The following is a 20378-nucleotide window of genomic DNA, read 5'->3' on the forward strand; positions in this document are numbered from 1 at the left end:
TTCACTTTTTTTAAGCAGTGGTAGTGTTCTGGCTGGCTTCAGAAATGCAAGCTGGTGTGTGATCCAGAGGGAAAAGCTCCTGAAGAGAAGGCAAACAAGCTACCTACTAGAGGTCGTGGGCTGGAGCAACCCACTACGGGTAGATCTTGGAGGTTAGCCCCAGAGTACCCCCACTTGACAGGTGAAGAGCTTTACACCCAAACACTGCCATGTGGGGTATCCACAGAAGGAGCCATGCTCAGATTTTCTAGATTTTCTTGTATGTTTGACTCCTTCATTTAAGGATTCCTTGGTAGGATAGAGAGTTCTCTGGCTTCTGTTTTTGCGTCTGTATAATGAAGGAATTGTTGAACTGAAAATCGTCTAGTGTCCCTGATGGCTTTGATTTGTAGATTAAATTAGGTCTTTGCCAGGACGGTGACCATCCCTCTATAGTGCTAACGAAACTAACTTTCCACCCAAACATAAGCTATTCTCCACTTTTCCCAAAAAAAAAAAAAAAAAAAAAAAAAGTCTCCAAAAAAACCTTCTTAGGCAACCTGAATATATTAATTTTTTAGAATATAGATGTACACATCTAGAGCATGATACAGATACAGAGTATAGTGTTGTAGTATAGATAACTTACCACTTACTTAAAATACACAATGAATTGCTTTAGCTACACATTTTTTAAATGACAAAATCTGTAACATACTAACTTCAAAATACGACTGATAGATTCCACAAGTCATCATTTAAGTCTGTCTTGTGCAGTTTCAACTGTTCTGTTCTGTTCCCAGTGTACTTTCTAGCACTAGAGCAGTTTTGTTTGTTAAGTAGGTTCCATGCCAACACGGGGCTTGAACTCAGAACCCTGAGATCAAGAGTCATGAGCCATACCAGACTGAGCAAGCCCCACTAGAGCAGTTTCTCTGGAGTCCTCTGACGGTTTTCCAGAGCTCCTGATTCTTGCTTGCATCCCGGTTTTCAGGAGAAGCCACTTTCTGAATTTGGGGATTATGCCTTCCTTTACAATTTTGTCTCCAGGCACTAGTCCCAGATCCTATCAGTTGTGACATTGTGGCGTTGTTTCTGTTGGCCTCACAGGTGAATGTTCACCGTCTCTTGCAGCAATTGTCCATGGTCGGTGTCTTTCGGAAGTGACATTGTGGTCTCGTTTCCAACAACATCCAAAAGCTAAAATTGCGAAGTCATAATCCCAAGAATGATTATGTATCTGTTTTTGCTAAATGAGGCGAGAGAGTGCACTGTGAGATGTCCTTTTCTTGATAAAGACCATATCAATCAACTTATTGGTTATATTGAAACGAAGGCAAGTCCCTTTTTCTGAGGGCTAATGGGAGGTGAAGAGAAAGAAGTCACGTATCTGGGCATAAACAAACATTTTTTAATTTACCAAATTGTCCTTTTTTTAATTTTGTTTTAATTTATTTGGCAGAGATCACAAGTAGGCAGAGAGAGAAGAAGGAAAGCAGACTCCCTGCTGAGCAGAGAGCCGGATGCAGGGCTTGATCCCAGGACCCTGGGATCATGACCTGAGCCAAAAGCAGAGGCTTTAACCCACTGAGCCACTCAGGTGTCCCCAAATTGTCCTTTAAAACCTATCCGCTTACTACCTCGTACATACGGGCATTCCTCAGGGATATTCAGCGGCCGATGTCTGCAAATTGCAGGCAAAGGTCCCAGAAGGAGCCGGATCACAGACAATGATGCTGGGGCTCCTGGGCCCACCAAGAACCCTGCCCCCCCCTTTCCCCACTTTCCAAGCACCAGGAACTGCAAGCCCCTTCCAACCACCTTCCTGCCAACCCGCCTCTGGGCTTTTGTGTCTTTTAATGAGCATAGAGTCGTTCGGAAATATGCACCATGTTCCACAAAAGGAAATAGTAATACAATCAGAGATAATTATATTCCAGCCCATCAGCACTATTGCTACTATTAATGCCCATTATCACTGTATTACCTGAAATGTGTTTAACAGTTATAGCCACCAATCAAGGTGCCCGTCCTGGAAAATGTGTATTCTTTCCATCTGGATCACACTATGTATTGTGCTGTTATTGTTTTAAAATTTTTTTCAGATAACTGGAACCTGCTACTTCATACTTCGAAAAGTAATGTGGCAGGTGAAGCCCTGAGAGGTAGAAAGCCTATGCTTCCATCGGGGAAATAATGCAATTTTCACTCAAAATGATTATAATATTATTCAGTGATTACACGGGAGGGGGGTAGTCTGTTTTTGTTAGACTTTTGAAAGTGGCAAATTGAATCCATCCAAGTAATCAGAGGTTATGATTTTCCAACCTAGTGTGTTTGCACATGCTGGAAATGTACTATCCCGGGATCCTCCACAACCCTGTGTCCCCAGAGCCTCTGTTGACCCCTTAGGGAAGACCTAAAAATGCCACGGAGGGTTCCCTAACTGGCAGCAGCTCTAAGCCTAGGAGAAAGAGGGGTTGATGGGACATGCTCCTGCTGCCTCCCACCCCAGGATGTAAGGAATGCCTCTGAGACATGACCCTTTCTGTCCCCCAGAGGTCCCCAGTAAAATTGGCTTCAGTGCCCACAGCGGTGACCTGCTTCTTCAGGGCAATCTGTGTTGGCTTTCTTCACTTACCTCTGTGACTTCCTACTCCCTTAGCTTTCTGAAATCACTCCCCAAATAAACCAGTTGCCTTAAATCCTTGTCTGGGTCCCACTGCAAAGGGAGAGGCACCCCTGGCCTCCCTACTTCCTTCTTCCCATTGTAAGGGCACCCCGGGACGTCTCTGGATCCCTCTGTTCTAGAACACATTTTGTAGGGCAACACCCAGACGTCTTGGTGTGTTAAGGCATCCTCATCCTGAAAAGTGAAAATTCTTAATTTTTTTTTTTTTTTTCCGGTCGGGAAGGTGATGCTTATCATTGATTTCTCCCGCCCCTTCTCTCAGTTATTATCCCAGCATTCAAAGGAGACAAGATGATTTCATCCAAGTTGTACTTAAAATGTCCGTAATCAAGGTCCTCGTTCTGAACATGTGTCTGTGTGCTTTTAGATAATTTATGTGTAATTTTCATAGATTTGTCAACAGCAGCCCTTCCTCATCCAAAAGGGCTGCTCTCAGACAGATCACTTAATTTGCCCCTCAGTGTTATTTTTCATACATGGTTGCTGCACGGCCGGCAGATAGCAGATGATCCCACTACAAACACATTGGACATGGCATGTGCTGTGGGGATGAGCCAACTCAAGGTCTCCTACTGTGGCAAGCAGTGTGTGTCTCCCTGTTATGCAGAAGGAGGCGGGGGTGTTCCCAGAGACCAAGCAACAGAGAGGTGCTGAGGCTGCTGGCGCCGGCAGTATTGAGGTGCAGAAAAGAGCCCCCCCCACCGCAGTACCAGAGGCTGACCGTGCCCTGCCCCTTCCCCAGCCTGGAGGTCACCTGCTGACATTTTCCATCTCCTGCCTCTCTCTGTGGGAGGGCGGGGTGGAGGGGAAGGGGCGTTGATATCCCCAAGGCACCCTTCAGCCTTCTGGTCTCTATGCTGACCCTGCAGGTTCTCTCACCCTCCAGGACCCAGAGTTCACCCTGACATAGAGCCTTCCTGTAGCTGGGAGCCCTCGCTCCTCGGACCGCCTTCAGTCCCAGGAGTCTTGTTAATTTAGCCCTTAGCGTCCGCAGCCTTGTGACATCCTGTATTTCCTCGTGTGGGTGTGTGACGGGGTGGGTGCCAACTCTGCCAGCTTCTAGCTGACCTGAGCGTCTGTCGGAGAGGCGATGGTGCCCCAGCCACATGCTCACTTTGGCGTGAGGATCAGCTGGGTGGGGGATGGAGTCGCTAGCCGAGGCCAAGAGTACACACTCGGGGGGTGGGGGAGTACAGAAACCCTCCCTCCCAAAGACTAAGTGCAGTGCGAACGGATGGATTATTTGCTCCATTTTTGTCTGCTGGGGTAACGGCAAGCAAGTGCATTGTGTTCCAAAGGAAGAATGTTCTCTAGACGTGGTAATCTTCGCCATGCCAACTTGTGACAGAGTGAACCACATCAACTTCTAAATTTTCTCAATGGAGTGTGATGTGTGTAATGTGTAATAAAATATAAATAAGCCTTTAAGAAGCATCTATGTGTTTCTTTTTATCAACCTTTAGATGCGTTCAAGCCAACTACAATTTTATATGAATTCTAGATGATATGTAGTATTTTTATTTGCTACTTCATTGCTAAATGTTTCATATAAAACTGAAGAGGGGAAAAAATACACAGTCCCACATATAAAAGAAGAAGCAGATGGCTAAATGTGACCGTGGGAGAGAAGCAGTGAATGGAGTGCTCCGAATGGAGGACTCCCTGCTCTGGGGTGCAGCCCGGATGCAGTCGAGGGAAGTTCATGTCTGTGGTTACCTGTGCTCCTGGCCATTTGCTCCCACTGTGTCTTAAATAGGCCATTAGTATGCAGAAGAATCTACAGGTATCTTTGTTATGGCTTTTTTTTTTAATCTTTTAAATGTACATATAAATGAGTATGTATTATTTATAGATGTCTTTGGATTTAGAAACATCGAGCTTGAAAAGTAATGCAGCAAGGAATATTTGATTTACTGCTAGCTGGAAAGGAGAGAGGAAGCCGGGGACATTCCACAGGAAGGAAGACTGGGTTCGATCAGTTGTTTAACCTTTCTAGGGGACTTTCCTGGAATCTTCGGGCCCGGGTCAACGTCAGAGAGACTAGGGGGAGAAAGAGGTCTGCGGGGTGTTTGGAAGCCAGCACCGCTGTCCTCCCTCTCCTGCTGATTAGCTGTGTGACCTTGAGCTAGTCACTCACTGGCGCTTGCCTTTGGTTTTTTGCCTGTACTTGGACATCCAGCCTTGCCAGGCCGCAGCTCAGAGACTCTGGGCACTTGTAGCCACTGCTCTGGGCTCTGGCCTGGCTCCTCGGTCGCTGGTTTACATCGCAGCAGTAGGGCGATGCTGGTGAGGCATGCCTCCATGTTGTTTATTATTATTATTATTATTATTATTATTTATTATTATTATTATTTTCGGATGGAACGTGAAGCCATGATACAATCAAGCCACTTGCCTATACACGTTGGTAGAGATCAGGAAAACAGAATTAGCTCCTAATTCTATTTTCAGTTCCTAGGCTGTTTCTATATTGGCCAAGAAAAGCAGAGAACTTAGAGAAATTCCTGGTAATGACTGCTTTCTGCCTGGGTACGGAGAAACATGCCTGTCTGTGGTTTATTTTTAAATGGATAACTCATCATATCTGGGTAAAAAGTACTGTAATCTCCAAAGGCTTTTCTTTCACAATTTTTTTTTTTCTCTGAGAGTATAGAAACAGCCTCAAATCTACTCAAATAAAACAGCTTTTCACTGGGTGAAGAAGCGATGGTTTTCAGATGCTGGCCCTGTCGGCTTGGGTTCGGAACCCAGGTGGAGCGAGCGAACGCGAGCCTTAGCGGCGTCTTCTCTCAGGCCTGGAGACTGGTATACCAGTTGCTGGGTGGAGGTTGGGGGGAGAGGCTGAAGCTGCCCTCTCAGAGGACATTCAGGACATTCAGGGGCGCAGGGGGGCGGGAGTGGCAGCGTCAGCTAGACCCTGGTGTCCTGTACCACGGTCAGCCCACTGCTTCCACCACCTCCCAGGGAATGTGCATTTGTCCCTGCGTGCTCGCTTCTGTAGGGAGGAGCTGAGAGAGAAAGCACCACCTCGTGTGACCCCAGCCCTCCCCGTGGCACCGCGTGTATCTTAGGGGCACCCCTTGTGAGCTTCAGTTAGCAGGCGTGGCTCTGTAACGGTTATAGCCACCCATCATCGGTGCCACGGGCTGTGCTGAGTGTCCTTCCTACACGCTCTCGACCACACACACAGGCCAGGCCAGCCCCTGAACCTCCGCGACGGGGACGAGGATATAAGTCCGAAAGGTGACTCTGGCTGGGCCACGCAGGCCGGGGGGATTCCGAGTTGGGTGAAGGGCATATCGGATCTCTCTGTGTCTCCCTGAGCAGACCAGAAACACACTGAGTCTGAAAGCCCAACACGTTTTATGCCGTGGACTCACTTTTGCCCATCATTTCTCTCTAAAGCTGTGGGCAGGAGGTGTCCAGGGGACAGGATGCTGTGGGACCCCTGGGCACTAGCAGCCACCAGGTCCAGTGAACAGGTGTGGTGGCTGCATCTCCTGTCCCCACAACTGTCCCCTGCCCCCTGACGTGCACAGCTGTGGGCCATATAGAGGACTCAGGTGTTTTCTGTTGTGGTTGGCTACTTGAGGTCTTAGGGTGCAGGTCAAAGTCTCTCCCTCACCTGAAGAACTAAAACCAACAGCCTTAGGGCCAGTCACCAGGAGGGAGACAGGTCTCCCAAGAACGGAGATCAGGGAAGGTGGAAAGAAAGGGGGAAGCTCCGTTCTCTCGGGCTCTGCCTGTGGGGTCCAGACCTGAGGTGGGCTCTTGCCTGAGTGTGACTTGCTCTGTGACTGATGCTAACACGGGGGCCACCCTGCGGAGCTGGGACAAACCTGCCTGGGGCCATAGACCATCCTGGAGACAGCTGAGAAACCAACATATCTGGCCACGTCCAACTTCCTCTGTCCACAGCTGCCACCCGCCAACTGGACAACTGTTCTGTTTTACTCCGAGATTCTAGACAGGCCTTGTTGAAATGGTACAGCCTCACAGGCACGTTAGGGACAACCAAGGGAAGCGACTTGCTCACCTCTGAGTCAGAGTTTGAAGTGGGCAGCATCACTGAGGCCAACATGGAGGGGGTGAGCCTCTGCGGACGCCCCACCCCACACGGAGACCTGGGGGTTGCTGGAAAAGAGGGTACTTCTGATCTCGCAGCAGCAGGCAGGAGAGGGGAACCCATTCGCACCGCGGTCCACTTGGAGGTATTGGCAGCTGGCCTCCCTTGTCAGTGAATTAGAGATGTCGGCGCCTGTCCCGCCTCTCCTGGGGTCCGCGTGGCGGTCTAATGAAGGGGAGAAGATGCACGAGCACTCCAGAGAGCCCACGGCACCAGGCAAATGGGAGGCGTCATCATGAAAAGCTTCAATTTATGGGTCTGAAGGAGAAGCAACATCTGGGAAGGAATTATTGCAATTTAAAGGGAAGATGCAGGCCTGTTCATAAGAGTGAAATCTGGAAGCAATGTCTGCTTTTTTTTTTTTTTTTTTTCCCCTAGCTGGTTTGTATTCCAGTCATGAAACCATGGTGTGAACTTCCAGATGTGTGAAGCAAAATTGTAGAAAATGAGTTGAGTCTGGTAGGCGTTTTCCTTCCTTCAACAGAGCCTTACTGAGCATCTACTACGTGCCAGGTGCTACACACTCCACCGACATCTTAAATGCGGCAAGTCAGGCTGGGGGGGGAGGGGATCCCCTGGCATTGCCACCTCCCTCCTCAGTTTGTGGTGTCCAGAAAATGCAAGGGTCATGCCGGCTCCGTTTCCAGTGATAAGCACATGTGTCCTAACTGGGGTGGAGGGGGCTCTGCGGGCTGGCGCTGAGTGGTGGGGCCGAGTCAGACCAGTCCCATAATGCAGTTGCTGAGAGATCTGCTGTGTAACAAGACACTGAGGGGCGGGTGTGGGGGGGAGGGGGTTGATTCGAAAAAAAAATTTTTTTTTTCCCTGAACTTTTTCAGTCCTTTTGTCTGGCAGAGCCCCATCAAGACACAATTTAGGATCTAATAAGTCTGCGTGTGGGCACCCCATTTTCCTTCTCTGCTCATTCTCCTGGCCCAGACCAGCCAAGAAGGACCTGGAGTTGGGCCAGCAAGAAACGTCTTCGGGTGACGTGCATACACTTGATACTCGCCAGCAGTTTTCCTTCAGAGTGTCTATACTCTGAAGAGAAGTTTTCAGTAGGAGACGGAGTGAAGGCATGCGGGAGGAGATCCAGGGAGGAAGACAGGTGTGTGGTCCCAGAAGGAGAGCTGGGGATGTCCGTGGGGCGCGTAGCCCGGGCGGGGGAGGCTGGACAGCGCCTGGGCTCCCCGGGGCTCCTGCTATGGAGGGATTTGGGGCAGAAATGCCGTGACTATTCTTAGGTGGAGCAAAATCCCCGTGGTGACAACAGGGCCACTCGGGGGCTGTTGCTGTGAGCCCATGAGAGGTGGGGAGGCCCGGCCGCAGGAGGGAGATGAGAGAGAACAGGACGTCATTAAGGACAGTGCTGGGGATGGGGAGCAAGAGAGAGAAGGCGGAACTGGGTTTATAAAGGCTGAGGAAGGGTCCGTGCTGGGCCCTGAGGAAGGGGTCCAGAAGCAGCAGGGCTGGAGAAAGGCAGTGAATTCATGCCAGGGGCCAGGGTGAGGGGTGAGGGTTGTAAATCGAGTCCAGGAGTGAACGGAGGAAGGAGGCACAAAAACTCGCAGATACTACAGTGCCTTACGCCCTCCACATCTCCACCCTCCCCGACAAAATCTTACCCTTTCAGAGTTGAATGACACTTGTTAGAAAGAATTTAGATGGAACAGAATGGAATTTTTTTCTTGGTGGGGACAGTGAGAATAAAAAAAGTTGGAGAGACCCCGAGTTAATAGTCACGGAGAACCCGGTGTGCCGCCTTAGTGTTGAGAGAGGTTTCGTGGTAGGCGTGGGGGCCGATCTGTGGCTTCTTGGTTGTGGGAGGGGGGCCCCTTGGGAAGCTGACCACCGCCGGGGCTGTGGAGAAGAGGGTGAGGGGGTCAGGGGGAGCAGCCAGTCGGGTTGTAGGGTTGGTTTGGGCTCACCAGTACCAGACCGGGATGAGGATATCCTCAGACACCTGTATTTTTATCCAGCCCGGGGGTGGGGAGTACAGAGTGAACACAGGACAGCTCCAATCTCACCATCCGTCAGCGTCCTGGGGACAAGGCCGTGGATGAATTTGGAACAAAGCAAGGGTTGGAAGGTGCAAACATAGAGTTCCGATTCCATTTCTCTTCCTTCTGTATTCGCCGGGTAGCGCTGCGCCATTCTTCGTATCCCATCTATAGAATAGGAATAATAACAGTGATCCACTCATAAACTTCTGAGCAAAATTAAATCAGAAAATGGGCACGAGCGAGGCTTTGTAAACTTCCAACATTATGAAAATTTCATTATTCCATCTGAGTCAGGAGTCACGGCCTCTGCAGATCCTCCCTTTGAAGAACACGAGCCTGCACAAAGGCTGGCCCGCCAGTGCCTCCCTAGCTTCGGAAATAAGTAATGGATCTCATCAGTGGCCGGTCCTGGCCCCTTAATGGAAGAGGAAACCTCCGCACTGGGTTGGGCGGGTTCTCGCAAAGCACTCCATCTCCGTGCGCCCGTTCTCTTCTTGAAGAGCGGGGCCTTCCGGACCCCTCAGCCCGTGAACTGTCACCAACCTGATGGATAAACCTTTTGAGAGTGTTTATTTTGGGGTTGGCAGGATGCCTGCAGGCTTTGGTGAACCCCTGGTGGATGTTATTAATGGACGGGTTGTTTTTTCCCTCTTCTTAAGAGAATGTGAATGAGACTTCACCCTTGCTGGATACATTCAGAGCAGGTCTGCGAGCCCCCAGTGCCGGGGTGGGGCGGGGGTGCCACAGGGTCCTGAGCCTGGGCCGACGGGAAGGTGGGAGCTGGTTTTCTTCCACAGTTCACAGCCTCTAGTGGCTTTGTTTTTTCCTTCCGAGGAAGGGAGAATCGTTGCTTCCCGGTTGGCTGAGGGCTGGCGAGCTGCCTGGGCGCGGGACAGTCCTTGGGTAGCCTGGTCAAGACCTGGGCAGGGCCAGACTCTGATCCTGCATCAAATGGGAGACTCCCTAATTGGTTTATCCTCTCTTAAGGGCAGTTTCTCTCCAAAAATTGGGATCTTTTATAGGGAAATAAAAAAAAAAAATCCTGGGACCCTTATTTGTAATTCTCTTGGCTATCAGTTTGGTTCCTGGCAGGAGCCATCTTTATTTATAGACTTAGAGTGAGAATGGCCTCAAACATTTCTTTAGGTTTAATTTTAAAAGATCTCCCGTCGTTCGGAGTTATTTAACCCAAAGGCCCCATTGGGGGGAATTTCATATTTGCCCTTTTTATGCCCTGCCAGACCCAATTAGCATCTCTTAAGTGCCTTGATAAGGTGGGGGGGACAGTGTAAGACCCCTTCCACAGGCGTTGACTAACCACCCACTGTATATTTTAAGTGAAAGTAAAACATCTCTCATCTCTTTGGCTATTTGTTTATTTATTTTTAAATATTTTATTAATTTATTTGACAGAGAGAGAGAGAGATCACAAGCAGGCAGGCAGAGAGAGAGAGGGGAAAGCATGCTCCCCGCCTAGCAGAGAGCCTGATGTGGGGCTCGATCCCAGGACCCCAAGATCACAACCTGAGCTGAAGGCAGAGGCTTGACCCTCTGAGCCCCCTAGGCACCCCGTCCCTTGGCTTTTTAATTGCATTTTCCTTGGCCCTGGGAGCTGCCCTTTGATGATGAAGTGAGTGGAAGAGAAGGGGTCAGTTTGACCGCAGATGTCAAAGTCAAGGCCTCCCCTGGAGATGGAAAACCATACCTGTCTCCCTGTTGTTTCCTGAGTTTGTTTTTAGGGGTTGTTTTTTTTTTTTTTTTTAAGATTTTATTTATTTATTTGAGAGAAAGACAGAGAGAATGAACAAGTGAGAGAGTAAGAGAGAAAACACCAGCCAGGGGAGAGACAGAAAAGCAGACTCCCCACTGAGCAAGGGGCCCAATGCGGGACTCGATCCCAGGACCTGGGATCATGACCTAAGCCAAAGGGAGACACTTAACCAGCTGAGCCACCCAGGTACACCTCCTGGTTCCATTCTTGATGGGCGCTATGGCCAGAGATTCAAATATTAAGATAATGTCTATTCTCTGGGTGCCCTGCGTTTGACTGCAAGGAGCAGAGGTTGGGTAGATAGAAGTGCAACGGGAGATAAGTGAAATCACTGGGACATCAACTAATGCCAGACAAGAGCTGAGAGCAGCTCGAAACCCCTTGAGGGAGCAGTTTCTGGTGCGGGGGCAGGGGACAAAGATGTCAGCCAGGAGGTGCTCCTTGCCCGGGGTGGTGCAGCCGGTGGTGGAAATGCTGGGACAGGGATCCCGCTGCCGCTAATTTTGCATCTGTTTCTCTAGTTCCAAGAGTGAGAAGGAAGGTTCCTAGATATTAAATACCTTAGCCCGTGTCGCAAAACTAAGGGGCAGGTTGGGATTCAGCCTGATCCCTGATTCCAAAGCCCTGCTCTCCGATGCCCCCGAGAACGTACCGTCTGGGGTCTTAATAGGAAATTGGCACATTGAAATGTGTGGTTGGAAGAGAGTCAGGCAGGGCTGCTCATAAGATGGGAGCTTGGGGTACAGAGACCACGCTATGGCCGTCCCCAGTGCACGGATGCAGTGCAGGGTGCGGCAGTTTCCAGCTAGAAGCTAAGGCACAGAGAGGATGCTCTGTGGGGCCCACCGCACCCCAGCCTCACCTGTGACCTTCAGTGGGGTCACGGCCAGCCTGTAAAGTCACTGCAAGGAGGGAGGCAAGTAGGGGAATAAAGACCCAACCCCACGCCAGTCCTCAGTCTCCTGGTGTCTATACCGCCTGCACCTAACCAGGAGTCTCCAGGGTCTCTGAGCTTCAGTGATGCCCTCCGTGCAGATCAGGGGACACACAGCATAGAAAACAGACCTGGGCAAGACACCCACACAAGCTGTCATGTCTAACGTGTCAGCTCACGTCAGGATCTCTCCATAAGCACATTAGGGAAAAGCCCAAAAGAACTCAGCCTCATGTATAGTGTATTTTCGTTCAGGACTTTGATTCAGTTACCTCCTCTAGAAGTGGCCTCTGGGGACCACAGAGGAGGAAACACAAGGCCACTGTCCTCAGAGCAAGCTGGGCAGCCCTGGTGGCTCATCTCCTTCCACTGCCCCTCCCAGCCCCAGCCTGGCCTTTGCCCTGTTCATCTCGCACAGAGTGCTGAGCAATCTGGGTGGAAGGGACCGCAAGCAGATTCAGCTGACAGACCTGCGAGGTCTGTCTCCAGAGAATGAGAGCTCCTCCTAGAGCTGGGTCGCCAGCATCTTGGGTTCTCAGTGAGTAGCCTTTACAGTGGCCTGCGAGGCCCTACATGATCTAGATATTCACCTCTCCAGCTGAATGTCCTTCTGGACTCTCCCTGTCCAGCCACCGTGGGCTCCTTGCTGGCCCAGGAACATGACAGGTATGCTTCCTCCCACCCACCCCCCGCCCCAGGACATTTGCACTGGCTCTTCTCACTGCCAAATGTTCAACCCCAGATTACCACATGGCCCAGTCCCTCATCCCCTTCATGTGAGCTCAGTCCCCTGACATTCATCTTCTGCTCTGTCTTCTCTAATGCATACACTGCCTACCTTTTAATACACTGTACAATTTGTACTTATTTCTCAAGCTTATTGTTTATTCTATGTTTCCCTCCACTAGAAGATGAGCTCCCTTAGGGCAGGAATTTTTTTTTTTCTTTCTCTTTTGTTCACTTCTGTATCCCCAGTGCCTAGAACATTGCCTGACACAGAGCAGACACTCAACAAATACTTATGGAATGATTGAATGAATGTATAAAATTCTCAAGGATCTAAAAACCATCTGACTTCTGTCTCCCAGACCTCTCTCTTCACCAACACATATCTGCCAAGGATCTTTCCCAGAAATACATCGATCGTTTATTATCACCAGTACCGTCGATACTTTGTGGCCAAAGCGATCAATATATCCGCATGCTTCACATCGGCTTGGTCGAGGAAATGTACTCACGACTTTGGCTCTGGGTCAGAATTAAATGGTGACCTTGGCTTCCTTTGCCTCCCCACAGAGGTTATTTCTTAATCGTAAAGGGAACGCTCTGTCCTTGGAAAAAATACTATTTTTGCCACCTTCAGCTTGAAAATGGCTATTTGATGTGGCTCGCGTTGTGTCTCCGTCAGTGGCAGCTGAGAAAGCTCGGGTGGAGAGAGGCTCTGAGAGAGACCCGTTGCGTTGTTGGAGAGAAGCTCATTGCAAGGTGGAATCAGTTTACAATAACTTATTTACCTGTCCAAATCCCTCATATCACATTAAAGCTTTCCCCTGCTATCCAGGACTCTGGAGTGCTAAGAGGAAACAGGAAAATCAATTGATAATGATATATTCCGTTTAGAAAAATATATCGATTCCTGGGTAATGACAGCCGTGTTTTTGCAGTGGAGGTTGCCATTCCTTGTCGTGAAGACAGCTTTCACATATATTAGATTTGAAAGAGGGAACTGGGAATAGCCTTGCCTCACCATAACAGATAGCTCTTTCTACTAGGTATTAAATCTATATTTTTAAAAAAAAAAAAAAAACTTATCCTCTCCAGGGAACCCATCCTTTGCTTCCTCAAGGTCTTCTTGCCCATTATCTGAAAGAAGCAGTGATTTGCTTTTGTAATTCTTGAGTTTGTGTCCTCTTCTCTTTTCAGCATTAGGTTAAAGGCCTAAATTTCGTGTTTCTCCCTGTCTTTGGAGTCTCTTGGCTTGAATCGGATGGAAGGCAATGCCTTTATTCTCCCTCACCCGTGCTAGTGGCTGTGCTGTGGGAATTAGGGCTTTGTGAGGCGAACGTGATAACCACTACACTACGGAAACCGGCCTGGAATTAGGGCTTTGTGTGTTTGGGGGACGGAGGAGGGACCTCTAGGCTCTGCCCCTTGGGGTTCTCTGCTGCCCACTTCACCCTTCCCTTGCCTGGGAGTGCCCGTGGCAGTGTTTGGACACACTCCATGTGAAAGGGTCCACACTCAGAGATTCAACACAGGGACAAGCGCCTGCGTGGGTGGGGACTGTCTAAGACACTGGAATTCCAAAGAGATTTTTCTGCAGACGGTGATACCTTTTCCCACCCCAGCCCCACCCTTTTCCTTCTCGTTCTAGACTGTCTGGCCTCCCGGGGATGCTCACACTGTGCTAAGTGTTGGTTGCCATCGAGGTTTTTGCATCCTGGGGACGAATCCTGAGCTTGCCAGAGACGGACATCAAAAGGTAAGTCTCTGCTCAGCTCGCCTGCACATAAGGAAGGCATCCGACCTGGGCACTGCCAGCTATGTTCTCTAACACTGATTTTCCAGGGGCAGTGAGGAGGTAAACAGCGCGTCCTCTCTGCCTTCTGGTCATGGAGATTTTTATATAGATGTGGGATTAGAACCCAGCAAAGACACTGGACCCCAATCCCCCTGGAAACAATCTATGAGCATGGCGGGAACTCTTCCCGCTCCCCAGGAGGGGGGATTCGATCCCCAGGAGGGGGCATCCAGCAGCTAGGGGACCTTTAAGCTCCTCAAAACTGTAATACTTCCTTGGCAATTTAACTTTTCTTGTTATTAAAGTAGTAGTACTTGATATCAGTAAAAGGCTGTTTGTTCGTTGTAAAAATACTTTAAAAATAGCACCTAAAATTACAGAAATTGCTTACAATCGTAATCCCAAGAAACATCTGTGTTGGTGTCCCTCTTCTGACTTTCTTTGTATGCACATATGTAAAGTGTACGTGCACACGCACACACGTGCACACACACACTCATACGTGGGATCATGCTATACGTATGGCTCGGCGACACATTCTTTTGACTCTATGATATGTCACATGTACACTTCTTATGTCAGTAAACACAAATCTATAGCATTTTTGAACTCTGCATGTCATCTGCATATAATAATCTCCACAATTTACTTACCCAGTGCCCTAATGGTGGGCATTTAGCATATTTTTAAATTTCACTCCTATAAATAATAACACAACGAACATTTTTGCATATATATATCTTAGCATAGCAATTTGATTATTTCCTTGGATTAAATTTGTAGAGGTCTGGCCTCAAAGTTTGATTGAGGATTTCCAAACCCGGATTATAAAGACCAGGTAGCCAGGAGAGTTGTGGGGAAGGTGGCCTACTGTGCGGGCAGAAATCCGATGGAAAGAATCGGTGAGAATGCTTGAATACCCACCCAGCAGGCCAGGACTGTGCCCACAGAAGCAGGGAGGCCTGGAGAAGGATACTCCGGGATTCTGCGGCTCTGGGATTCCGAACTGTGGGGAGCCATAATTGTCAGCAAGAAGCAGGAGGAGCTTCAGGCTGGGCCTGGACCAGGGAGAAACGTCCCCTGGGCACCCAGCCTGCTGCCACCGTGAGCAGCCCAATGGGGACAGCCAGCGGGGGCAGTTGGGCTTCTGGCTTTGGGAGCTTTGGGGCTGTTGGCAAGCATCTAACGACACCTCCGAGCAGCTGAGCCGCCGTCCTGGTTAGTTGTCCCAGGGCCTAGGTAATTTGCTTTGCTTCTGTGACTGTCCCGTGAGAGGAGAGGCGTTGGACAGCCAGACAGATCTGGTGATAGTGGCATCTTGGATCTGATGATGATGGCATTCCCAGCTCCTAGAGGGGGCACACCTGGAGAGGAGTGTCTGAGACCAAGGCATGCTGTTCCCAAAAGTCAGCTTTCCAAGGAGAAGCCTTCAAGTCTTAGACGCTGTGAGTGTGGCAGGGGTGAAGGGCATCTTGAGACCCAGGGGAAGGGGTTTGACAGCCTTTATCTTGGAACCTTCTGTTCCTTCCCACTGACACAGGGTGGCACATGACTCTTGTTTATCCCAGGCTTCAAGAAGCATGTATTATAGGATAGGAAGGAACCTGGATAGGATACGTCATAGATCCAGCCCTGGATTGGTGTCCCCACGGCGAACTCACATCAGTCTTCCCTAACACCTGGCCAGTTCCTGGAGGATGGGAATCACATCTGATTCATCCCACCGCACCCCCCCTCCCCCCGCACAAGACCTGCCAGGGCTCTCGGTAAACACATCCCCGCACACACAGCCACAACGGTTCCTGGGAACACCGGAGCACGTGGCCTGCTGCCCGGTCATGCTTTTCCCTTTTCCCTCACTGGCAAGACTTCACTGATTCCCAAGAAGATAGGAGTCTCCACAACCTGGTCTGTCCCCTGGTGACCAGTGGAAAGAACTATCACTTTCCTATGGAAACTGGGCCGCATCACCAGGCTGTGTGCACCCTGCTGCAAAGGGGGCCCGGCCCTGCTGCAAAGCTGGGAAGGCTGCGCTGTGCTTGTCAGGGGCCCAGAGTGCAGTGCCAGGACGGGCTAGTGGGAGTGAAACCTGATCCCTGCACTGCAGTGTGGGAGCCTGGCTGGGCAGGTGCTCAGGGGAGGTAGAGCTGAGGACCTGCTTTGTGCAGAACCCAAGGCTGAGCCAAGAATGATGTTAGCAGACACCTAGACTTTGGAGGTGGTGAAGGGCAACCACGGGTCCCCATCAGTGCTGATGAGCGCCCCTCTGCAGCCTCCCCCACCTCCATCCCCGCCCCAGCACTGCCCGCCCAGGCCCCTTATCCCCCTGCGTGCCCTACATCCTGAGAGGACATTGCAGATGCCTCCAGAGCTGATGGGACTTGGAACCCTTCCATTAGAGGACGCCGCGTGCCGTGCCCTGGACTTCCGCACTCTCTGGCGGCTTCACCGGCGAAGCCATTCCGAAGGTGCCCTTGCCAACCACACTCCTGCACCCCACCCCCCGCACTCCCTCCCTCTCAACAGTCCGGCTTCATTCCCTCCTCCTCCTTCTCTCTCATCCATCACCTTTGGCTTCCATGGCTCCCACCCAAAGACAGACCCGTGGGCAGACATCTCAGCGCTGCCTTCCCCAACACATCCACTCTGTCACCGACTCGTCCTTCGTCCTGGCTTCCTCTCCTAGCCCCACCCTGGGAACCTCCGGCAGCCCCCACCCACTGGGCTCTGGGCGCCCAGCCCTCTGGGGAGGCCATGGAACCACTCCAATCCCCTCCCCACAGAACCTTCCGCAGAGCCCCACCTCTCCCATCATCGCCAAGACCTCCGCCTGCCCTGTCCACCTAACAGTCAGCCAGTGACCTCCCTGCTAGCTTCAAGGAGACCAAGAGCCTCTCTCTCTCTTGGCTTGGGGGGCCATGTCACTCCATCTTTGTGGCCTCTCTTCCTCCTCCTGCCTGTAAGTGAGGGCACTGGTCCTAGAAGATTTTCCTCTGCTTTCCTTTCTCTCCGCGGTCCCTTTACTCCCACTGCTTCACCTGTCCCCGAGGCTTCGTTCTGTCCTAAGGTCCTGACTGCCTCTCCAGAGCCAAGGAACTGGTCACAACCTTTCTGATTCGCATCCCAGACCCGGCCTGGCCAACACAAAGCTGCCTTGTGCTCTGCAGCCTTTGGGGATCTTGTCACTCGCGCCTTCCTGGGCTGCACTTCTCACCTTCCTTCCTGGACCATGAGTTCCTTAAAGACAGGGACTGTCCTCTTGTCTCCACGTCATGAGATCAGGTAGTCTTGGTTCCAAGATCATAGGACCACAGGACAGAGTGGCCTCATAGGCAGTGGATGGACAGGACCCTGGACTGGGAGGCAGCCCCTGGGCTCTCGTCCCAACTCTGCACTAACTCTGGGCACGCCCCGTAGAGCTGCTGAGTCTCCCATCTCGTCTGCTTTTGCTGAGGGCAACCCCTGACCTTCCTAGTCCCCGGGAGAAGACGGGCATGTCTTCCTGGGCTGGCAATGCCAGCTCTCAGTGAACGCTGAAGTCACCTGGAGAGGCGAGAAAACCTACAGATGCCTGGTTTTGCCTCCCAGACCTTCTAATTTAACTGTTCTTGTGAGGATGGGCACCAGTGCACTTTACACTTAACACTGCTCTCAACTCACAGGTGTTCCCCAATTCCTGGACTCTAAGCCTTGAATTGACATGGACATTACAGAGATCAGCAGAACAATGTTCCTGGATGATAGGTCATTTATTTACTCTTTTCAGATATTCTAAAACCTGCCCCCTGGATCATGCCACCCAAAAGCCTGGGTACTTTGCCATCCCACTGACAGCTCCGGGCTCCTCACCCCAACCCCGGAACGTTTTCACATGAACCCTACGGGCTGTTGGAGTATCTTCTTTTCCTATTGATGGTAGCGATGTGCCCACATTCAGGATTTTGTGGTGGTTAATGTGTATCCTGTCCCTATGCTCCCTTTGCTGGGCCCCTTGGGAGAAGAGCCTCTTATGTCAGCATAAATTCTTCTCCCCAGCCTTGTCATAGGACTTCATATCAAATCATCTTGTAACATCAGCTTCTTGTTTGCCTCTTCCAAGTCAGAACAGTGGCTCTCAACTCTGGCTGATTCAATCCAGGTGATTCAAATCACCTGGGGACATTTTATTTATTTATTTTTAAAGATTTATTTACTTATTTGACAGAGAGAGATCACAAGTAGGCAGAGAGGCAGGCAGAGGGGGTGGGGGAATACAGGCTCCCTGCTGAGCAGAGCCTGATGCAGGGCTCAAGACCATGACCTGAGCCGAAGGCAGATGCTTAACCCACTGAGCCACCCAGGCACCCCTCTGGGGACATTTTAAAACACTCTGTTATCCAGCTCGATGCCCCAGATCAGTTAGATCAAAATCTCTCACAATGGGACCCAGGCATAGGTATTTTTGGGAGGCTCCTCAGGTGATTCCCATGGGAGGCCACGGTCAGAGGCACCGCCAAGTCTGGAGGCAAATCTGTGTCCCACCTGTAACACACATACAGAACTTCCTAGATCTGGTTTCAGGGAGGCAGCAGCGCCTGCCCCATTTCCTGTTCCTACACTTGTCGGTCCCTCTCCTGCTTTCAATTGTCTCGTCTCCTTACACGTGTCCCTGTAAGTTACCGTCTGTCCTTCCTGGAACTGGGTGAGGAGAGAATGGGCTAGAAAGCCTCGTGCTTTTCTCTGGTGCAACCCTGGCACAGCTCCCACCCCCCAGCTCAGGCCCCCGAGGAGAGAGGGTCAAAAACCCCTTCCCCACCCATGGGTGCCTGTTCAGCACCCCTGTTCTGGGAATCCCAGATGAGGTCATCGCCCCCAGTTTTGCCAAGAGCTGTCCAAGGCCCTGAATGAGGCTCAGTGGGTCTGCAGCATCTGGGTGCTGATTGGGACCGGGGCAGAGAGGGGACTGGCAGGGCAGGACTGGCTGTGCACCCTCGTCTGTTCCCCTCGGTCTGCGAGACTCGGCCCCTTTGATGAACGACATGCTGAGGTCATTGTTCAAAGGCAAGAGATGTCCCAGGAGTGGAATCCTTCCCTATTTCTGGAATCAGTGCTGTTCGGGAAGAGCAGATACTCGGTGCAGTTCCCGTTAGTTAGCAGGACTGGGGCGGGGCGCACACAGCGGTTCACTCTAGCTGCAAATCCTCGTTTGGCACCTGAGCTAGAAATAGCTTATCTGCAAACCTCAGAGTTTATTTTTGTGGCCAAGTTTGATTTTCCAAGCGACCTGTCTCCTTCCTTACCTTGAATGTGCCCCAGTGGCCGGGGCTGCTGGGAACAGTTGCGAGTTTGTGCCCTATAGGAGGGCACCTGGCCTGGTGGGGTATGGGGACTGACCCAGCCGGCACCCTTGCATGTTCAGCTGTGTGCTATGAGTGCTCAGAGGGAGGTACGCTAATTTGCACAGAATTTTAATTTGCACAGAAACCTCATTTGCACAGAAATACCAAGGAGGCTAGTAACGGCCCCACCACCAGAGCCCTGCTCGGGGAAAGTGCCATGCATCCATCTGTCCAGGGACTGCGCGAGAATGCTCCTAACTACTGTGTTTCTATGGCTTCTTGATCATCCCATGTACCAGTCTGTCCTCCACGAACATTAGCTGAACATCTATTACGTGTCAAGCTCAATAACCCAGAAAGAAAACGGCCCTTCCTCCCACCCACCATGACCCAAGAGGCCTAAAGACGACAGGTCATCCAGACCTGTCAGAATCGTGCCGTTCCCCCACCCACCCAGCTGAAGGGGTGACAGAATCCACCACTAGCAGCCAGAGGCCACTCCACTGTCTCACCGGGTCCTGTCGTCCAGGCCACAGCTAATGCTAGCTGCTGGTACCTCCCTCCTGCCCTGTAAATGCCCTGTAAATAAGCTGGGTGCTGAAAGCATTGGGGGCTTATGCCTCACTCACAGAGCATTGGTTTGCCAGTGCACGGCAGACACAGCCTAACACCTTCACGGGTTGGGGGGATTTTTTGTGTCTTGTTTTATGGTGGGTTTTTGTTGGTTTTTGGTTTTTTGGGTTTTTTGGTTTTTTTGTAGCAACTCATTTAGATAAAAGCATCTGGTTCACAAGAAAGTAACAACAAAAAAAAAATCATTAAAAGCATATTTCTGCTTTTACAGAGTAACCTAGTAACGGCATAGGAGGTAACAATTAACCCGCCCACCCCCCGCTTCTCCAGGTAGTCAGGAAGGTGCTCCAAGTGGGAAATGAAAGTCAGGACCCAGAGAGGATCCATCCAGGGTCTCTTAGATCGGCGCTCACCGACGTGCACGCCGCGCCAGCCGGCAGCAGAGCCTCGCCCTCCCATTA

General features: G+C 50.8%; 1 protein-coding gene across 3 annotated transcripts in view; it reads left to right on the plus strand.

The window, feature by feature from the left end:
• Positions 1–20378, plus strand: part of KLHL29 (kelch like family member 29) — a 295790-nt gene that overhangs the window by 70271 nt on the left and 205141 nt on the right. For 2 of the 3 annotated variants that reach the window (XM_082744323.1, XM_082744325.1), the window contains exon 2: positions 13880–13987. The exons of the other annotated variant lie outside the window; for it this stretch is intronic. The gene's annotated coding sequence lies outside the window, so the exon portion shown is untranslated. The remainder of the gene's footprint in view (positions 1–13879; positions 13988–20378) is intronic. 3 annotated transcript variants of the gene reach the window in all.

Source organism: Mustela nivalis (assembly GCF_964662115.1).
Source record: "Mustela nivalis genome assembly, chromosome: 8".
NCBI lineage: Eukaryota > Metazoa > Chordata > Mammalia > Carnivora > Mustelidae > Mustela > Mustela nivalis.